The sequence below is a fragment of the Pseudochaenichthys georgianus genome, chromosome 22, assembly GCF_902827115.2.
Source record: "Pseudochaenichthys georgianus chromosome 22, fPseGeo1.2, whole genome shotgun sequence".
Classification (NCBI taxonomy): Eukaryota; Metazoa; Chordata; class Actinopteri; order Perciformes; family Channichthyidae; genus Pseudochaenichthys; species Pseudochaenichthys georgianus.
This window is the reverse complement of record NC_047524.1, coordinates 34,006,849-34,028,161: the sequence shown is the minus strand read 5'-3', so window position 1 is coordinate 34,028,161 and position 21,313 is coordinate 34,006,849.

Sequence of the window (21,313 nt, the reverse complement as noted above, 5' to 3'; positions counted from 1 at the left end):
GAGGCTAACCTAATCTTTGTTTATTTTTTATTTTTTCAGTGGTTCCATCTTGAATCCCACCTTTACCTACCTGTATCGGTCCTTTTCTCAGTCTGAGCCTCAGTATCAGCCACAATCATGTAAATGATCCCAGTCCAGACGGGTCCCACTTTTTAAGACCTAAAACCAATTTTAGATTGAATCATATTCTGACTAGTTTTTCCTCCCCCCCCCCTCCCCCAGTGCCAGCGTGAGCACTATATGTCTTAATAACTTACCCTATTAATGTGATCACAACAATTCACATCTCCATCCTAAATCCTCTATCACCATCACCCAGTGCCATTTGTAATCCTGAACTCATGCCCAGTTCCCTTTTCAGCCCAATCACGATCCCATCATCAGACCAAGCGCATTATTATAACACCAGTTTAATTCTAAGTCCAGAGTTGCAGATGTAGGCCCTTTTCCTGTTCTATTTAACTCTCCTAATACTAAATTAGTTGTAGTGTCACTTTTATCCACAACCATAGCATTAGCCACAATACCACTCCTAGCATATTTCCACGTGTTGCTCCCAGTCTAAGTCCCAGTCATTCAGTTTAGTACTGACCCCAATTTAAGTGCAAGCCAGTCTTTTATTTAGACTCATCCCATGAGCCTCGAGACAATTTGTACTGTAAATTTGACTCCTGTCTTTAGTCTCAGTCCTTGATTTCGATCCAGTTTTAGAACAATGTCAGAGTTCCCTGTCTGCAGCCTGAGCCCCTGTTGAAGGAACTATCTCATTTTAACTCTCATCTCAACGTGAGTTTCATTATCCTAGAGCAGGGGTCTTCAACTAAAATTCAACGAGGTCCAGTTAGAACAAATTTCCCCATGCAAAGGTCCGGAACATCAACATGTCTAACTTGCTTTATGAATTAGTGTGATATATATTGAAGTAGCCTGTAGCTTTATCAATGTCTGCATGTAATCAACAACTGACTGCCAATCAAATAAAGAAAGTACAATTCATAAACAACAATATGTATTGTCAATTAACATTGAACTATACAGATATACAGTAAATACTGTGGTTATGTGTAATGTTCCTGCATGGGACTGCATTTAAAAATAAAATAGCTTTTGAAAATGTGTGCATCTTAAAAGTGCTTAATTTTAGATAAATAAAATAAAGTGTAGTGCAGCTTGAGTTTCCCTTTTTCTTTGTTAACTATTTCACATCATGACTTAACAGTTTCAGACGATTATAGAACAATATCAGTCTTTATAAATCATAACAATTGAACAGTTTTAAAGTTTCTCTTTCTTTCCCTTTTTTTAAATTCAGTGCGAGAATTGAGCTTGAGCTTGTCCTGCTCAATCTCAGGACTCCTCCACTCTCAGTACAGCGCCACTTTCCGAACAGGAAATGCACGCAACTACAAGCCTTTATATTATTAAGGTACAGCGCCACTTTCCGAACCATTGATGAATGCTTGTGTACACAAAAACGGAAGGCAAAACCGTTTTAAATGTGTGTTTCCTGTATGGCGAATACGGCTGCTTTATTTATGTCTTCTGTATGAAGTTGTTGCGAGTGTGGAGGGAGCAGCTACAGGTTAGCTTAGCCTAATTGATCAGTGCACTACGAAGCCAGTACTACCCTTAGCAAACAAATCTATAGAATCCTATAGAAAATCTATGGACGAATTCTATAGAACATTTCTGTAGAATAGATTTTTGCGGATATACTATAGAAATTGCCTACGTGTTTTACTATAGATTCTGGGAAATAATCTATAGAATACTATAGTATAGAAAATATATACTGTGTAGATGTTTTTTTTGTAGAAAATAGTCTATAGAATCCTATAGAAAACCCCATGGATGCTTTCTATAGAACTGTTCTGGAGAATACCATTCTGTAGAATACTATAGAATTTGTGACCTATATTCTATAGCATCTATTTATGTTTCTATAGAATTTCTGTAGAATATACTGCAGGATATTGGCAAATATTCTATAGAATTTACCTATGGATTTTACTATAGATTCTGCAAAATAATCTATAGAATCCTATAGAAAATTGCTATTGTTTTCTATAAAATTGTTCTGCAGAATTTATAACCTTAATTTACGGGAATTGTCCGGGATTTTACAGGTTTTACAGATGTATCTGCTCTTTTTACAGTCAATAACCTTTAATAAAAGTACAGTACTAAAACTTCTACGGGCAAAAAACCCGTAAATAAACAGTCAAATGAATAGCAGCAGCGGCTGCCAAACAAAAACCATAAAATTAAAGTAAAAATACTTTAACTAAAATAAAGTGCAAAAGCAATTAGTATACAGAAATTGTCCTTAAAGATTTTAGAGGAAACTTTCCTCTCTTTTCAAAATCCATTGTCTTAAAATGTTACATTAAAATACCTTAAATAAAGTTCTGTTGAGAAAAACAGTTTTTTACATTTTCTTTTATTAGATTTGTATGATCAAACACTAAAATAAATACAGAACCTAAAGAGCTAGAATACTGTTATTTTACAGCTTTTTTCTAACATTTTCCAATCAAACAGGTTCAACAAAATGACATCACAAAATGTTCTGTAGGAAACAATTACTCTGAAAACTTAAAATATAAAAATATTTGTAGAATTATAGTACAACTAATGAATACAGCATTTCATATTTAAACATCATACTTATAAACAGTAGAAACAAAAAGTAAGTTGAATTTTTTAAGATTACTTTGAAACATTCTCAACTGAAAATAACAGAAATTGCAAAATGGCGACATATGTTCACATTGTCAATGTGAAGGAGCAGTGTGCAGGATTTAGTACGTCTAACAATGGTAAATTCCAACCAATGGATAACTTGTTCACTCACCCTCCTATCCCAAGTTTGTAGGATAATGTATATTGGCTGCAAAAAACTTGAGGCCCAATCATGTTTCCTCTGTCCATTCTGCGCTACTGTAGACGTGGCAGTGCAACCTAGAGGACAAACAGATCAGAATCAGAAACGGGTTTATTGCCAGGTAGGTTCACACGTATGAGGAGGTGTCGTACATACAAATACAAAAATGTAAAAACTACACAGATAGCGAACTATATTAAAGGAATGGTCCACTCATTAGATAATTATTCCAAACTTCAGTATTTAGTGAAACATTATGTTTAAACCATACCCTGAAGAAATCAGCGATATTCCCCGGTAAATAATGATTTTATAGCTCTTTTTTATCAAAACCTGTATATTCCGCCTGGCCGCCGCCATTTTTGCCATTTTCAGTAGTCACGTGATGGTCGTGACATCATCCATGCGTTCACTTTGTCAACACACGGAAACATGGCGGAGTATTTGAGTTCGGACTCGTCAGCAGAGGAAGAAGTTTTGACCAATGTGAAGAGATTGGATGGGGGAATTCAGCCCTACATATCAGTATGACAATACGACACCCTCTGTCCTTAGACCCTCACATCGTACAAGGAATAACTTCCGGAGAAAACCCACAGTTTAAAGGGAACATGGGAGAAACCTCAGGGAGAGCAACAGAGGAGGGATCCCTCTCCCAGGACGGACAGACGTGCAATAGATGCCGTGTGTAAATTGAAAAGATAATACATTTGCAACATAGGTAGTCCAAATGTTTGGAAATGCATGTGTGTATAATAGGAAGATGATATAAGATACTATATGTATGCATGTAGTACCACCCTTGCTAGCGATTCCCTCTCTAGTTTAGCATACTCAGCTTCGTTGTCCCTGGCCATAGAATCACGATTTTATGGGGCCGGAAAAAACTGGGGGGAAATATACACTAGCCGGTACTACGCTATATGGAAAGGCCACCAAAAACTGTCCTGGCCTGGACGCTAAAGGACGTTAAAACGGGGCTAGCCGCTGCAATGGAAATGCGCTATAACATACCTTACTCTTACTCCGAGCACTACTTCTGCTCCTCCGTCGCTTCACACTTGCAGAGGGCGATTTCTCAACTGGCCGAACTGGTGTCCTGGTCGGTGATGACACCAGAAAGACCGATGGTACTGCATCTCCATTGAGTAATGGTTGTTCCATAAATCCCATGTTATGTTTCATCATACTCTCAGAGTAGTCGTCCGGAAATTTGAAATGTTCGCTGCATACATGAGCCTGTGAATCTCTCAGTTCGGGCCGGCCACATTTCGCTAGCCACTGCCTCCGAATGTACTTCTTCCGCTTACCTTTTGGCAACAGATGGAACCGAGCATTCCGTGGATTGTTCCTATCAGAATTGTGGCAATATTTCGCGATACAGTGAGGCATATTTGAAGAGAGAAACTACAGTAAATAACATGGAGATCAACGTGTCTTCGAAAACCAAACGCATGGTTTACGTCACGTCCGGAAAATGGCGGCGCCCACAGTGTTGATGTTATTTCGGTATATAATCAGTTTAAAATCACTGATAATGTCATCGGATTAAAAAAAAAAAAAAGAAGCCTGGCAGAGACTGGTCTGTTTTATCGGATTATAATTATTTAAAAATGAGTGTCATGAGCATACCATTCCTTTAAGAAATAGAAAGCAATACATTATAGAATATAAAATATGGGCAGTAAGCAATATTTAAACATTGCATTATTTACCATCCTGTGATCTCCATGCAGAGTCTGCGTTGTGCCTGAGGTAAAGTGTCAGTGGGGGGGGGGGGCGGGCCTTGTTGTGATGAAGAGAGCTTCTGGTCCTGATGGAGAGAGGTTCTGGTCATGATGGAGAGAGGTTTTGGTCCTGATGGAGAGAGGTTCTGGTCCTGATGGAGAGAGCTTCTGGTCCTGATGGAGAGAGGTTTTGGTCCTGATGGAGAGAGGTTTTGGTCCTGATGGAGAGAGGTTCTGGTCCTGATGGAGAGAGCTTCTGGTCCTGATGGAGAGAGCTTCTGGTCCTGATGGAGAGAGGTTTTGGTCCTGATGGAGAGAGGTTCTGGTCCTGATGGAGAGAGGTTTTGGTCCTGATGGTGCGTAGCCTCCAGCCAGAGGGTTGTGTTGAAGGCAGAGCTGAAGTCCACAAACAGGATCCTGGCGTAGGTTCCTGCTGTGTCCAGGTGCTGGAGGAGGAAGTGAAGTGATAACTATTAATAAACCATAATGATGGATGTTATTATCAGGGCACACCACTGGATTGCTTGTCTAACATGACCATAAGTGAGGTAAGGGTAGGAACAATCAAACGCACCCTCCCAGGCACTACGTGTTGGCGAAGTACAACTGGGATTTCGAAGAGGAAGATATGCGTGCTCAATTCTTAATAAAAAAGAAAAACCAACAAATTGAGCACTTGAGTTTTCATTAGCAGCGCCTCGCTACAGCTGCGGAGCTTCGGTCAATACCACTAACAGTCTATTTTCTTAAAATGGTACATATCGATGAATCTATATTTTCATCTACAGGTGATTACATCTGCATAATGTCCCTGTACAATAAGATTCGAGCATTTTGTAATCCAGTGAGGAAATTCAAGACCAGTAAATATTGATTGATTAAACAACACTAAATAAAATGTTAGTGCTTTCTTCAAACTCAGGCTGCGGCCACACGAGGACGAAAACGGCTAAACGCATAGGATTAACGCAAATGCAATCGCAAACAAGCTTCCGTCCACATGCAATAGTTATCCGGATAGTGTCTGTCCACACGAGACCGCTCCGTTTAGCTCCAACCGCTGGAGAAGCTGCAGTACATATGCAGGAGCCTGTACGTGGCGTTGTAACTTCCTCTTCCATACAAAATTATAAAAGTGCCGGTCAAAGGTCTTCTTTGTTATCTATTGAGCTTTAAAACAAATGAATAACGACTCTATATATTATAATAATAAAATACACGGAGCCTCTCTTTTTCCTCCCTCTCTTCGGACAGCGTCAGTGTCTGTCTCATGCAGCAGCTGATCCAGTAATGAGTGACCCGGCCGACAGTGAAAATAAACATATTTATAACTAGTTTAGGAGTTTGAGAGGTAATTAAAATAGCTAAGGGTGATGATCTGACTTGAAGTGTGTGTTTTGCTGCAGCGGGAGGAGCTGCAGGTGAGCAGAGCTGCGTGTCTCCGTCCTGTCAGATTAGACTTCACTCGCGTTTAGGTCCATATCGAGAGAAAGATAAATAATCTGAATTCAGGGTGCAGTTTACTTTGACGCGGGGGTGAGCAGCAGAGGTGGGGAGAGGCGGGGCTATTGCCTCATCATTATTGCTGTAGATGTTGCACAAACAACTGTAGCATGGTCAATAGCGTCCGGAGCACAATAGCAACTCTGCGATCCGCCATTGTTGTTGTTGTTGGTGGCGAAACACAAGCGGAGGTGAGCAGAAGAGGTGGGGAGAGGCGGGGCTATTGCGCAATCACTATCAGTGATCTGAAAATGTTCGGATAGGGCGCACACACGGAGCCGTTTGACCCCCCAGAGAGTTGCGTATGCCTTTCTATCCACCTTGGGACCCGTTATCGTTTCCTCAGTCGTTTAGTGCCGTATTCGGTCGTCCTCGTGAGGCCGAACGGTCTATATGACACTAAACAGTAACGCAAACGACCGAATTCGTCCTCGTGTGGCCGCAGCCTCAGACTCTCTGCTGCGGCTGTACCTCAAAGACAAAACAATTGTCTTATGATCTTTGTTGAACAAGGTCAGATTGTCCTGAACATGTACAATGTGGGGTATTTTTAAATACTTTACTAAACCACATTCAATACTATGTTAGACACAAGTTAGTTATTACTCACATATCAAAGTCTTTTCATCTGCAAGATGGAAGAATAGCTGGGTGCTGCCTGGAGAGACTGATGAGGGACACAGGCTGGCTTCAGCAGCTTTCCACACAAAGCCATCACATCTTCTCTTCCATAGTCCTCACTGTCCACTGGTGCTCTGTCACAGCTGTCATGTTAACCCTTTGTTACACAACATACAACCAACATGTGTCAAAAGTGACCCGAATTAGTTTTAATTGTAAATATCTTTGCAATAAATTACTTTAACCATTCAGGATTCCAGGTATTCCTCAATTAACCTGTTTTGGATCAACACCAATTTGTATTTTTCCCTTTCTTACTTTTTGAATAAAAATCATGTTTGTATCACTACACTTCTAAGGCACAACATGGGTCAAACATTACCCGTATTATTTTTGCTATGTTATGTCATGCATGGCTGAGTGTTTCTTTACTATACATTTTCAAAAATAATTAATTTTAGCAGTGATTTGGACCAAGCATGTATGATGTAGTAATACAAACAGTATTTTAGTTCACACAGTGTGACATTAGCTAGTCATGTTAGCTTGTAATATATAGAGCAGAGCTAACTAGCAAGTTAGCCAAACGTTAGCGGTTAGCTGTTTATGCTATGCTAGCTGTTACTGAACATTAACAAACTAGATTCCGCTATAAGAAAGCTGTGAAACTTTACATTAAACTTGGCGACAACATTGTGACACCCCGCTGCATGTTTATGTGTAATTCTCCCATGTTGGAGATGAGAGGGTGGCGCGGCAGCACTGCAATAAGCTGTACACTAACGTTAGCAGCCGCATGTTAAGCCAGGTTTCCCGGGCGCAACATCTTGCAAGAAACAGCATGTCAGGGCTTCTTAACATTTAACAACCTATTAATGATGAATACCAACTTAACGGGAAGAAACTCCGCTAACTAGAAGAAGAAACGTAACCTTAAATAAAAAATAAAACATTCACAAACTAATGATTATCTAAATACATATTTAACTCCATTACAGTTGCAGGACTCACCAGATCTCAAGTCTTCTGTTCTTTGTTGACGTCCTGATGCTCATATTTAACGTGTAAAACGATCCTGATATTAATCCATAAAATCCTGCAGGAGACATACAGACAGCTGTAGCTCGCAGGAGGAGACCCACTCAAACTGACGTGGATGTTTCAAATGTGAACGACAGGCGCGGACAGTTCTCATTGGCAGGTTTCTTCGATTACGTTTATATGAACCAATCAGGAGTGTTGTGGACTCATTCCAAACATGCTTGACTTGTCTGCCGTGTTTTGGCTGAATTCTATTTCAATTGCCGTAGCTCTGGCTGTCGGCCAGAATCCGAAAACCATATATTATACTGTAAAACTAAGGCTTATTACTGTATATTGACCAATGGGAGAAAAAAAACAGCAACATAAATAAAACAAGGATAACTGTGACTTGTTGAGTAAATAACAGTGTGTGTTTTAAACCTTGGTCCTCCCTGCAGAAATGTCTCCACTTTCTATCATTTTAATTTGTTGTAATGATATTGTCAACTGTAGATGTTTACAATATAGTAAGTTAGGAATTTAATGAGAACATATTTATTTACTTTTGTTTCAACATTGGATATTTTGTGTTTGTGGTGGATTCAATCGAATATTGAGAAAATTATGTATGTAAAAAGGTTTTAATTACATTTTACGTTTTTTTTATTTGACGCTTTTTTTTACAGTTTTATGATTACCTTAAAATTACAAAGAAAATCTTAAAGTCTTATAATAGTAATACACTTTTATATTACGAGTTACATATTTAATTACAGATAATACTTTTTATTTGACGTACATCTGCATTTATTTTCTGAAAGTGCAAAAATACTGTATATAGTACATTTACTGTAAACAAAAAAAGGAAATAAACGTTATTTGTGGTTATAGTCAAAATACTGAAAATAATGTTTTGGGTTGTTAATTTATAGTTAATATCTGCCATTTTACAGGATTTTGCAAGTTATTTAAAAAAACATGATAATTACTATAAACATTTACAGTTATTTCTTGTAAAATTACGATCTTTTTTTACAGTGTATAATAGACTGCTAAACAGAGTAGAGTACTGCAGACTCCAATGAGTTGTTTATAACAGACTCACACTAACAATAGATATTGTTATATGTCACTTAGCTTTGATCTCCAGTTGTAACAGATAATGTATACAATGTATACATACAGATGCAGTCACAGAAATTCTGGAGCATTTACATCAGAATACAAGGACAGTGACATTCATTCAGTTTAGAGTTCCATTCCAATATGTTGTATGGTGGTATATGGTTATGTATAGGTTACATAATTTAATTGGGCACATAATCCAGTATACAGTTGTAAAGATTTCAAAGGGATCTACCCGTACAGCTTTTGCAAAGCAGCTCAGTTGCACAAAATTATGTAGATTACTATGATTGTCTCTATTCTAATTTAAAGACGAGTTTTATAGAATTCTATAGAATTCTATAGAATTTAGTATAGGTTGCATCAGAGAGAAAATGTCATGCATGTTTTCTTTGAATGCTATAGATTTCTACAGATATGTCATGAGTCGGTTCTGTCCTATAGAATTCTTTAGATTGTTATAGTTTTAATTATAGAAGTTTATAGAAAAGTACACATTTATAGTATTCTACCGAATGATCTAGAGATTTCTATAGTATGCTATAGAATTCTTTAGCATGGCTTACAAATACGACTATGTTCTATAACATGCTATAGATTTCTACAAGATTCTATAGGATTCTATAGGATGTTATAGATTTTTTTGCTAAGGGTAGACAGTGAACTGTCAACGGGGGGAGCCCCGCCGGTCATTATCGGCCGATATTCACTTTTAATAGTTTGATCGGTGCTCTCTATAAAGGCCGATCAGGAGAGCTGGATCTGATCGATATGGACATAAACGCGAGTGAAGTCTAACCGGACGCGAGAGAGAGATCAGATCAGCTGCTGAGTCTGATGCAGACACGCTGCTCTGCATGATCACCTGATGCTCCGCCCTCTGTTTAGCGAGCTGACCGGACTGCCAAAATGCGTACATGAAGGAATCTTATGGCACATTTCCACTGCAGCGGGGTAGCCCCGTTTAAGTGTCCCTAAGCGTCCTCGCTCAGGCCTCGGGCTGCCTCGGGCTGCCTCGCTGGCCGTCCGAGGCCGTGGCGCATTTCCATTACAGTTTAGGACAGGGGTGGGGAACCTTTTTCCTCTCAAGGGCCATTTCAATTTTTTCAACATCCTCCGAGGGCCGTACAAATTATTGACCTCTGCCTAAAAATCACAGCCCATTCATTTGGCCTTTCTTTCATGCTGAGCAAAGAAAAAGCAACCTCTTAATCCAGATATCTTGCCATGATTCGTGCATGCATTCACGTGCATGGTTGTGGCATGACCACCAAACAGAAAGATATGGACAAAAGATGTGTGCAAAAAATGCATTTAGTTTCCTATCCATGTGAACATGATTTAAGTGGGGGGGACTAACCTCCTCTAGGGCGGTCCAGGGGGGCATGCTCCCCTGGGAAGATTTTTTTTTAAATATTGAAATTGAAAGCATCAATCTGGAGCACTTTGAGAGCAAAATGAAGAGATCTATGGAAACATCTCTCAACACCCATTTGAAACAGAACTGTAAACAGATTTACTTTTTCTTTATGGGTATTTTACAAATCACTCTCCTTTCAAACTGTAGGCTATTCTTGTTTATTAATAACAACTTTTTTGTACTGTCATATAGTATTTTATACCTGTTTACTTTATTCTCTTGTTTTTTGATAACTATAATGATCATATAAAGATGTGCCTTTACCTCACTGGTTGTAGAAAAAGCTTCTTATATTCGTTAGCCTAGCTAGCTAACCAGATGCTAATAACAACAAAGTTATTGACTGTATGATCAGAATGACAGATGAACAGAGCTTACAACTAAAGACACAGACACGCAGAAACTGCAGCACGTGTACGTGTACGTGTACGTGTACGTGCACGTGTACGGATTTATGGGTACTGCAATTTGTTGAAGTCCCGGAGTGGCGTTCTGGTGCTCTCCGTCAGAATTGCACCCCTGTCAGACGAGACATATACCACGTGATGACACCTAAGGCTGGTGTTGTGTTCAATGACCATGACCGTTGCCAGGAAAAACAGGCACTCGCTTGTTTAATTATTTTGCGGTCTAAATTTCTTTAATTTTTTTCTTTTTTGCATGTGTTTATAAATTACCTCGAGGGCCATACCAAATGGTCTCGCGGGCCGTATGCGGCTCAGGGACCGGAGGTTCCCCACCCCTGGTTTCGGTCCTGGGGTAGCAACGCAGTGTAGGCGGGGCGATCGGCTTTTTGGCGGGCTTTTTGGGCGGAGCGACGCTGGGTAAAACTGCAGTGGCGTCATCTTCAATGCGACACAACTCACAAAATACACACAACAATGGAGGATGTGGAAGCGATCGTTTACTTGTTTCTTGTGAAATCCATGGTGCTGACATGCTGTGCTCTGCATAACCTCTGCGAGAGTCATGGAGAGGACTATGATGATGGGTGGAATGCACCAGCAGCAGCAGAGCCTGGGGTAGCAGTGGCTCAAGGTGCAGAGGAGGAGGGCACTGACATCAGAGGGTTTGATGCGCTACCTGAATACCTAAATATGCATTGTATTGTATTCATTGTATTGAACATAAATACATCTTTTTTGTAAAACTGTATTGCAGCCAGCATAAATATACATGGCATTGTAAAAATAAATATAAAATTAACATTTTAAAGAAAATAAACAAGGAAGTACAAATGTTGCATTTAAAAATTAACTAGATAAAAAATATATAATATGTACAATAACTATTAAGGTTATTTGAAGTATCACGGAGGAGATGGGCCACGTCGGCTGCCACGTCCCCCTAGCATCTCACCAAGAGTGCGCAGGAAGGCTAGGTTGAAGGTCTCTGCTTGAGCGGCCTCCTCCCTTCTCAAGGCCACATCCAACTCCCATCTCCGCTCAGCAGAGCTTTGGCCCAGTCCAAGTGCCGTTCCTGCTGGGCCATGTGCTGTTCATGGTGCCGTTCCTGCTGGGCCCGATCCTCTCCTCCTCGTTTCCTCTTGCCTGGGTGACAATAAGATAATAATTAGCAATAAGGAAAAAACACAGGACAGGTACAGGTCACACAAGGATATAAGAATAACATGTATAAACAGAACAACAGTAAGGTGAACTAAAGAAAGTTCTGGCCCTAGATGTTTACAATGATTGTGAAAGTGAATTACATTATGTCCAGCCTGTTGATAATGAATATAAATATATGTATATGATAGGATGTCACACACAACTGTACTAGCTGCTTACTAGCTAAGACTTTACTTGTAACAGAGCATTTCGACACAGTGGTATAGCTTATTTTAATTACTGACGATGGATGATCCAAGGTTTAAAAAAACAAAACACAATTCCAGTCGTTTTGCCATTTCTATTTCTTACCTAGAACCACACGCTGCGGTGTCGTGATGGCACTCGGTGTTGGTGGTTGAGTTGGTGTCGGTTCTTCGGCTGGTGTCTGTGGTCGAGCTGGGGTCCGTTCTGGATTCGATGACGATGTTGTGGACGGAACACTGCCATCACCCGTTGTTTGGGAATGTTACAAAAATGCTGTTTATAAAAATGCTGCAAGCTTGCTTATATATGCGACGCTAGGGATGATCTCGCGTGCGATCTTGTGACGATTCTCTCTGACTAATCAGCAGTCGAGAGTGTTGACGTCACTAGTTCAGCCCTGGCCCTGGCCTGATAGAACCACGATTTTATGGGGCCGGAAAAAGAGGGAAAACGTACCCGCTAGCCGGTGCTAGGCTATATGGAAAGGCCACCAAAAACTGGCCTGGCCGCTTGAGGACGGTTAAGGACGCTTAAACGGGGCTACCCGCTGCAGTGGAAATGCGCCATTACGATACGATACGATATTACTTTATTGTCAGATCAAGTCTGAAATTTGACTTGCGTCACAGCAGCTCCATGTCCAACATCAACAGACAAATATGCATACACAAATACATGAAACACAAACATTTAACATAACAGCACAATCAGTGAGAGAAAAACATGCTCAAAGAGCCTTCAGCGTGCATTTGGTCTGGGATTACCCTCGTGGGGGCGCGCTCATGTGATTGGCATAGAATGAAGGAGACATCTGATTGGCTATAGATAGAAAAAATTACAAGTACGAATCGGCTGACCGTCAGGGGAGTCTCAAAAAACCCACACACGAATGCAAAGCGATCCGTGCACAGAAAGCTGTTTGTGTTTGCAGGTTCAGGATTTAAACGGGAAACTAATAACTGAGGATCAAAAATATAATATGTAAAACTTTTTTCTGTATTTGGATTATATTTACATGTATATGAAACGGAATACATTTGTGTGTGCATTGAAAAACACAAGTATGGATCCGGAAATACAAGTTTGAATCCTTCTGTGTGCATGTGTGTATTATGAGACTGTTCTGAGCCCATATCAGTCGGACTGACGGACGGACTCCCCACCCCCAAAACGAAAACTCTTCGGTTCTCCACGAATTACACAAGTCACCCAAATCAGCGTTAAAAAAGCGGGAGGTTCCGAAAAATCCCCTATTAATGTATTGATTTTAGCTCCGGTCGGCGTCTGGGTCCGGCTCCGGACCGCGGTCCGCCTGTTGCCGACCCCTGTCCTAGAGAGTGTTTTTACCTTAGTCCCAGTTTAAACACCAGTCCCATTTTCACATGAAGTCCTTATCCCATCTAGAGTTTACATTTGATGTAGAGTTTACATTTGATCCGCTCCTGCTCAGCTAACACTACGTCTTCAATAAATTCATAGGGGGGGGTGTAATTAAACATCTGATTAAAGCCTCTTACACACCAAACTTACACCAAAGAACACCGTCAGGACGCGTCGCCTCACGTCTCCTTGGCCATGTTTCACACTGGAACACACCGCAAAGACTTCAGCTGACGGCCAAGTAGCGCGTACGAACTGCGCATGCGTGAGTGGCAACAACTCTCCTTACCAGCAGGCGGTGGTAGTGTGTATTCGTCATTCAAAAGAGACAACAACCGGAAGACAGACTGCGTGTGCGTTCCATTTTCACTCTACAGCGAGAAGCTCACGGGGCTTTCCCAGACCTGTGTCGAGAGCTGGAGTTAAATGAATTCTCAGATTTGCCTTCTTAATAGTTTGTTTGGGTCCCTCTCTTCCGTTTCGCTTCTCATGCACTGATTCGCTAGCTGAACAGCCAATTAGAGTGATTTCTTTGGCCGACAGCCTACCGATTCAACATGTCGACGGCCCGACAACTATCGACGCCGAAAATCGGCTTGGTGTGTAAGGAGCTTAACACTTTCCATCCCAGATTTTCCACACTTTCCACGTTTTAATGAGGGGCCGATGTGCACATGCAGATCTGTGTGTGTGTGTGTGTGTGTGTGTGTGTGTGTGTGTGTGTGTGTGTGTGTGTGTGTGTGTGTGTGTGTGTGTGTGTGTGTGTGCGTGCGTGCGTGCGTGCGTGCGTGCGTGCGTTATTAGGATATCCCTTGCCCTCGCGTCCAGGTATCTGAGAAGGTTCAAATGGGTACTTTAATTAAGTGGCGCGGTAATAGAACAAGCAGAAGGTAATGAAGAGACAAAAGCCGGCGTTGTCCCTGGTGTGGCTTCAGCGAAGGAGAGAGGGCAAGCTGTGCTCAGCCGTCTGGTTTTATCCTCTTCCGTGCTGTGGAGGAGGGGGCCGCCCGCCTCAGTCTTCTGTGTCCGACATTGCGTTAAACAGAGGATTTTGACATTTTACATTCATTGCTTACTTCCACATGCCTTTTCTCCTCCTTATCTCTTTCATGGCTTTTTATTGAATGCATTATAACGGCTTTAATAGTTACTTTAGTAATACTGGAAGTACTTTACGGCAGTTATCATTTACGGTAGCCCCGGATGTCGTCATACCTACTGACATCTGTAAACAAAACTTATTAAAATAAACTGTACCTTCATTTAATATTCAGCAATAGTAATATCTCAATGTCTATAGATGTAGTGTTACAGTCAGTAGGTTTTGGTATGCAACACTTCGAGAAAACGTTATATTAGCCACATGCTAAATGCTAACTGGAGATGAAGGATTTTCAGAATAAAAGCTTGGCATTAAGATTGTGCGAGATTTTTCGTTTTTTTCAGAATAAAACGTCTTTTAAGCTGACGGTATGTTTAAACCAAATTATGCCATAAAACATTGATTTTTATTTCTAACAGCAGATTCTAATGTAAAACAATACAGTGGACCATAGTTGGAAACGGCTCCTCAGAGTGAAGTTCTAAATGAATCCAAACGTGTGCCACTAGCTGGGAGTTTACCTTCACGCTTATTTGCAGTTATGGATATTCTATTGGTAGCTCCACTATCTAAATCTAAGCTGACTTCTGGCTCAGAGGGAAGAGAATGTGTGGTGGAAATTATTAACGTGTGGCTGCGATGATTTTAAATGAAGAGAGCGATGAGCAGTACTGTGCACTGTAACACCACACCATCCATTACTGTCATCGCTAATGCTGGATGTATTTGCACAGCAGTGGTAGGTAAGGAAAAAAATATGATTTCCCCCCCAATTTGTTTTAACCCTGTAAAGCCCTAATATAGAAATGTTTGACTTGCAGATGTTGTTGTAGGGAGCCTCTGGAGCAAACATGAAAGAGTTTTCAAATTGTTTACATTTTGGTACGTTTTTAGGGAAATGTTGTAATAATGCAACGTTAGGTGGGCGCAGAATTCCTGTATTTCTACTCACATTTTCTGAATAAATATATTGAACAACTAAGGGTTGATTTGCAGGATTGATTGCTTACTTAGCCCTATATCAGTATAGCATGAATAATAATCACACATCAGTCATGTTTGTTATGAATAGTCATTTATTAAATATGAATACAATGGTAGTCCCAAAAACAGTTTCTGTCGTCATAAAAGCACAGACGGACGTCACACTTGGTGCAGTGTGTGTTTACTGCAGTGTCTGCAGCGTCCTCTCTTTGTCTTGCGTACATCCAGTGGAGGTTGTGATCTCTTGGATGGGGCCCTGTTTCAAGTCACAGATCATTCCATAGATTCCAGTTTGCAGCCACTTTCTCCGTTTTGGAGGGCAGCAATCACATCCTGCACACTGAATCGAGGACCTCTCTTTGCTGGTGGAATTCTGAAATGGAAAAAGTAATTAATAAATATGTATCAATAATGCTTATTATATTGTAGTAGATTGCCAGAAGGAATAGATAGGGTGGTGGGTTCATTCTGTCTTTTATTATCATAATAAAAGGAATGCATGCACCACCCCCTTCCAGGTGTCCCGATGCAACAAGTATCTAAATCCTATTTACATTGTACACTTGAGTCACACAATACTACCTGGCTTAGCCTATTATCATAATAAAATCAATACCTACACCCATACATGCAGGTAAACCAGTTCAACAAGTCACACAATGCCGTCTGGCCAGGGGCGGACTGGGAGGAAAAAGTGGCCCGGGGATTAATTGACAGACAGGCCCACTTAATGCGCGGCATGTATCGGCCGGCCGGCGACGAAAGTGTGTAACTTAACAAAAAACCCTATGCATTTAATGTTATTCTGGACCATTATTCATATAGTAATCACATTACCTGAGCCCTTGAGTTGCCTATAGAGCAAAATAGTTACAGCATATATTTATTGATTTGAATGTTAACAGATATATGCAATAACATTTGGACCCAATTTGCCTGACTTGTCGCATGGAATAAAACATGGGCGTAGGAAGCATCCTCAATGTGGATGAGACAATTTAACAGGGGGTGTGGGCAGGTGGTGGACCTCACCTCCTCCATAGCATAGTATTGCTGTATACAGCAATACTATACTATATACTATACTATACTATACAGTATGGTTTTAAAGTGCTGTATACATTTCCCGCCTAAGGATAATATTCCCACAATGCAGCATAATGTACACTATCACACTGTATTACAAATTCAAAGTAAATTACTGTGGGTAAAACAGCAATGTACTGCCTAGATTACAGAATGTGTTTACAGTGCATATAGAGTGAAATAAAAGACCTGAGCTCCCACTCTTAATGTGCACGAATGATAGCTTACCATTCATTCCTCCAGGTCCGCCACTGACGCCACTATCACACCTCCCTTAATTATGTTTAATTCTCTTTTACTTTCCTATGTCTGCCTGACTTCCTGTCTGTCTCGTAGACAAAGTGGTCCAGCCAACCTGAGCTGAAACAGTGAGGCGTGGTCAAGCCACAGAGGAGGAGAAGAAAGAAAACAGCTGACACACCAATATTGAGATATCATTTTAAATAGTAATTGGAAATTAAAATATATATCAAACAGTGTTTAATTAAACTGGACATTATGTTTGTTAACTGGGATTGGTGGAACCCTCTAAATGCATGCTAATGACAATGTTATCTGGTCAGTCTGTCTTTGCTTTTTAAAGACCCACGAAACTATTGTCTCCTGGGTCTTTCATATCTCCTCACCTCATCTTTGACTGACTCAGAGTTTTTCTCTGGTTTATGAGGAGGCGCCACATCCAGAGCCCCGCGCCGTCAGCCCCTCCCCCCCCCCGGCTAGCTTACCTGGAAGGTGGCATGTAAGGTTAATTGGGAAATGTAGTTGATAAAGTAATTAATGCATTTGTCAGCAGTGTCTTCTCCCCGCCCCCCCTCCTGCAGCAGGCGGCCTTTCTTCTGCCTGCCTGGCTGCCCTGGTGCTGCCGCGAGATCAGCTGATACGCTCCATCATAGCCAGCAACTCTTTTGTTTTTTGGGGAAAGTGACAGCAATGTCAGTCCACCCCTGATTAACCGGGGACAATAGAAGGCTGGACCCATAATGTGTGTGTGTGGTGTGTGTGTGTGTGTGTGGTGTGTGTGTGTGTGTTGGTGTGTGGTGTGTGTGTGTGTGTGTGTGTGTGTGTGTGTGTGTGTGTGAGAGACCCCATTTATATGCAAACCAACCGAATACGATATCAAAAAAGTATTCCGTTCACACGAGACCGCTCGGGAGCTCTGGAGACTGGTACATATGCCGGGCCTGTAAGTGGCGCTGTACTTCCGCCACAAAATACACCAAAAGCAGTGAAGAAGACCACATTAAAGATGGCATATGGGATTTTTGAGGAGTTTGACTCACATTTCTGATTTTCAGGAGGTTTATGCTTATTTGTCATATTATTAGATTAAGTCAAAGTGTATTGATTCTACTCAAACAAAAATAAATAGTGAATAGGTGAGATAAAAAATTAAGAAAGTCATTTTAAATTGAGCATAATGAATTAATTCTATAAACTCTAGCTAAAGTAAAAAACTGTCACTCTCAAAAACATTAATTAACACGTGGTTCAATGAACCCTCACTAAATAGATATTATAACAGGACGCCCTAATATGTGGCCCTTACAGCAAAACAGACATGTATAAAAAAGATAATAATAATAATGTTAAAACATTTCAATAATATCCTCAACCCGTAAAATGATGCAACTTAAATTGATTACATGAACTGCTACTTAAAGACAACATGTACAATAAGTAAACTGAAGAACACACATGTGGTACATAAAACACACATTAGGAATTCCATTTTTTACAATTTATAAAATAAGGACATGATCTATGAACTTGTTTAGATTCAAGTATTAAAATATTATTTGTTGAGCTTTGAATCATTTTGTAAAAATAAAAAGAAGATTTCTTTTTGATAATTTAAATTAATTAATCAGAGCTTTTCACAGACGCCACTTCAAAAATAACTGGTATACACAACCACAAGAAAGTTAAGTCTCTGTAAAACAGCTGTGCAGCTGGAGCTCATGACAATATATATTTCTAATAAATAAATAATACATATATTTCAAAAATAAAATGTCAGTGTGACTGTCTCTCCTGTTCCTCGGTTAGATACATAATAACTACATGCTTGTCTTTTGCAACATGAAATCTCTCTCTTTTCCCTCCCAGCAGTGCGAGGACCTCCCATGTCGCGCTGCAACAGATAGAAGAGAACAGAGCTCTAGTCTGTTGCGGGATTCCTAATTCACTAAATCCCAAGTGGTGAAGATTAATTATAAATGAATGATATGGAGTAAAGCCCCGCGGCCTCGGGGAGATGCTCCCTTCCTCTGCCATGAAATATATATGCAGCTTAACTCTTTTATTAATAACATATGTATAAACGGATTATTGATTCTTAGAATGGACACAGCGTTATCACTGCGGCGGAATTTCCACTTCGCTGGAGAAAATAGGGAGAGAGGGTCTTTATAAAGCCTTTGTGAAGATGTTTAATTGATGTGTGTGACACAGAGGGGATGCTTCTTTGTGCGTATGTTAAAAGGAAAATGTATTAGATTTAAAGGTTTGACCCATATAAATGTGAATATAGATAAACATGTATACAAATTACAAACATATACAGTAGGCCTACTGTATATCTATTTCATGCTTTGCACCAGTTGATGCTGACCATGCCGGCCTTCCCTTTTCTCACAGTTTATTTAGTTACTATAATTAAAACAGAAATGGAGCAGCATTTCAATATGAAATGAAAGGAGGCTCCTCCTCCTTGTTATTGAACACAGAGGAGTCATCCACTGCACATATCTTTCTTTCTTCTAAATCTATGTAGAGCAGGTTTGACAACGTTTACTACTCAAGAAGCATCAAAATAAGAAGGGTTGAAAAAGGGTAAGGAAAGGATTCAGAGTGGCAGGAGGGGAAGCAGAAGATATACGGAGGATGCTTTTCAGGGTCTGTATTGTGTGTCAGACCCCGGACTGACTCACTCATTCATCAAAATCACATTTTCGGGAGTCTCAAAAACCAAACTTATTATTCTGAGAGAAGAGAAATCACATCACACTAACAGTACAAACAGAAGAGAAAATGTGAAGAGCAAGGAAACTGATGGAGAAGGGGGGGGGGAGAAAGGGAGAGAGAGTGGGAGAGAGAGAGAGAGAGAGGGAGAGGAAGAGAGAGTGGGAGAGAGAGAGGGGGGAGAGGGAGGGAGAGGAGAGGAAGAGACTATTCTGAGACCTGACAGGGAAAAAAGATGACTATGCAATAATTAATTGTGAATAGTTTAATAGTGAGAGAGGAGTGTATGTGTGTGTGTGTGTGTGGTGTGTGTGTGTGTGTGTGTGTGTGTGTGTGTGTGTGTGTGTGTGTGTGTGTGTGTGTGTGTGTGTGTGTGTGGCTGCTGCCCCCCCCACACACACACACCCCTACGGGTTTTTGTGAACTAAAAGGACACTTTGACCCAAACACGTTTTGTCCATCATTAGATGGAAACCCCTTTCCACTAGCTTTACAAAGATATGTTGAATATCAAAAAAATCTATTTTGAGCTATACAACACAAATCTCACTTCAAATGTCCAATAAACATAGCACAACTCAAAATACAACAACCTGACACCATGGTTATTTGTGAGGACAGTAGCTATACAACACACAAACATGTCACTGAAGTGTATTAAAAGGGCAAATATGGAAGCAAACAAGAGACAAATGTATTTGAATTTTATTAGACACCGAATTTATAGCATTGAAAATAATTACTTTGAAAATCATGTATCTGAATGTTTTTTGCTCCGAATTTACCTATGTGAAATAAAAATGTAAAAATTCAAGTGAAAACAATTAGAATGTTCAAATTCAGATCCCAAAAATGCAAGTGAAAAAATTTGACGTCAAAAAATTCGGTGTATAAAATTTGATGTCCAAAATTGCGATGCAGCATCATCCGGGCTACTCAGACAGGATAAGCAATAGAGCCCTAATTCAATCAAGCCGACTTCTGGCCTATCAGAGCACGGCTTTGTCAGTCATGTGATCACAACAACCCGGGAGAAAAATTACGGAGAACAGTGGGGCTCGCCGCTCGGGTAAGTAGTCAGTTTGTGCTCTTTATTTTACAAGCAGTGAGGGCTCGACAGCATTTGTATCTTACATTAGCTAGCTAAATGAGTGAAGTAGCCTTGTGCCTTGCTGTTAGCAAGCTCCGTAGTTATCATGAATTGAAGTGAATCACAACGTTACCATGTCCTTGTGTGTGTGTTTGTGGGGGGGGTGACGGTATGCAAAGTAACGTATCGATCACTTCGGTTAGATAAGTCAAGTGGACCATGCTACACTATACAAATACTCTCTTACAAAATCCCTGCATTTAAACATGTTAATGTTACTTTATTAAAAGTATGCTAGTATAATTTGGAAAGTGTTGTTAAAGTATTTAAAGTAGATACAAGTTATACTATTATATTATATCATTTGATTTATTGTTATTACCGATGCACGAGTTGACTTAACTGTTGTAGTTGGAGCTCATTTTGAACAATGAGCTAACTAATTATTACTTTCATAATGGTTTAATGTGATGACTATTTTCTACATTAATAGATGCTGGTTTGTTCAAACTCTCAAAATAGTAGGACATGCTGTCATAATTATCCAGTCCGAAGTGACACCTTTACAATGTTAAAGCTGTTAGATCAAT